Genomic DNA, 1,811 nt, shown 5'->3' with positions numbered 1-1,811 from the left:
GCTTCATTGTTGCCTACTGTTCACCCGTTTGTTCTGAACAGGTAGGTTGTCTTGACTTTTTCTTTGCCCATTAATTATCATTTTATATCTTTATTGTTACTTATTTATGTATAATTATTATTTTTTCATGACGTTTATTTAATCTCAATTTTTTTTTTCCTTCCCCGTATTGGTTTTGTTTTATGTACATCTCCTGTACTTTTTAACTGTATATTTTACGTATTTTTACATAAAAAATTTTTACTCTTGCCATTGTTACTTATTTTTATTATTATCATTTTGTATCTTTTTAGCCCTGATGAAGCCCTACAAAGTGGGGTTCAAATTAATGCACAAACACAGATTCAGGAAGAGTTCGAGAATGTTAGAAGGAACCTTCGAGGAGCCATCAAGAACAGTAAAGGAAGCTGCAGGAGAGAACTTTGTGTTGAGATGGAAACAGACCTTTGTGGTAGGTCTTATAGAATAGTGCTTAAGAAATTGAGCAAAGGCTCGATGCAGCTACTGGTACTGGTATTGGTACTTGGTGGGGGGAACGAGGCCGACAAGTGGGCCTAGTGGGCCTTTTTGCCAACCCCTGGCGGCCGCCGCCAACTAACCAAGGTGGGAGTGTTAAGATTCATTCTTCGGAACCGCCAAAATATGAATGATTAACTGCCCCAGTTGGGAATCGAACCCAGAGCGCCCGATCTGCATGGCTGTCACGTCCCTCTCGATGCAGCTAACAGCGAGATCGAATGTTGTGAACAATATTGTCAGCTTATTATTTCTTCCAAAGACTACTATTGGATGTATAGACAATATATATATAAAATGATTTTCCACCAATCACGCAGGAAGAGAAACAGGACGTTGCCTCAGACCTACAACAAGGCAGGGCACCAGGCCGAAAACGGCCGGTGGTTTACATCGATTTCTTCAATTCCTGCATTCATGAGACCTCTTGGAAGAGACAACGCCTTGTACATATTTTCTCCAGGAAGATTGGAAGACCCTCCTTGGAGAATACTCAGAAGTCATGATTCATGCACGTCTACGGATCAATCTCCACACGGAGTATATCAGCGCTAAAACTATGTATAATTACTATTCAAAACTGATGAGTCCGCCAAGTATATGAAGGGGGATAAAAAATGGCGGCTGTTTCAAAACCTGAAAAAAACATCAATTTTTCATTAAAGAGCTCTATATCTTAAAAACTAATAACAACTCTAGAAAATCTAAAAGAGCATTATTTAAAGAAGAGTAAATCGGCTGAAATGTTAGCCCTGACAGAGCTATTTACGTCCAATAGCTCTCGAGATATAGCTTTTTAAAAAGCAATATTTCTTAAAAATGTACTGAAATATTAGTAGTAGTTAATTTATTTTCAGAAATCTATATCTATATTAACGTACTATACAGTAGTTTACGACCTTTACCTTCGTAGGAATAGTAGTTTCCAAGATATTTGCTAAAATAAATTGATTTATAACCATAGGACTTTATAACCACATCTCTACGTCTGTCAGCACTCAAATTAAAGCTAGTTAAATTTACTAAAAAATAGTAAATAATGTTTATCTTTGTAGTGGTAGTAGCTTTTATGATATTTGACAAAATAAACTCAAAAATGTTAATTTCTAGTTGTTTGTGTAAAATGTTGGATTTTTGAAAAATATATCTCTAGATCTATTAGACGCACATATGTCTGCCAGCACTCAAAATAAAGGAAATTTAACTTACAATAAAGTAGTTTATGACACTTATCTTCGTAGAGGTAGTAGTTTTTATAATACTCGTATATGAATATAAATTTGGCAAATGATGAT

The sequence above is a fragment of the Halyomorpha halys genome, unplaced genomic scaffold (assembly GCF_000696795.3).
Source record: "Halyomorpha halys isolate HHAL.00 unplaced genomic scaffold, Hhal_1.1 Scaffold554.1, whole genome shotgun sequence".
Classification (NCBI taxonomy): domain Eukaryota; kingdom Metazoa; phylum Arthropoda; class Insecta; order Hemiptera; family Pentatomidae; genus Halyomorpha; species Halyomorpha halys.
This window is presented reverse-complemented; position numbering follows the sequence as displayed.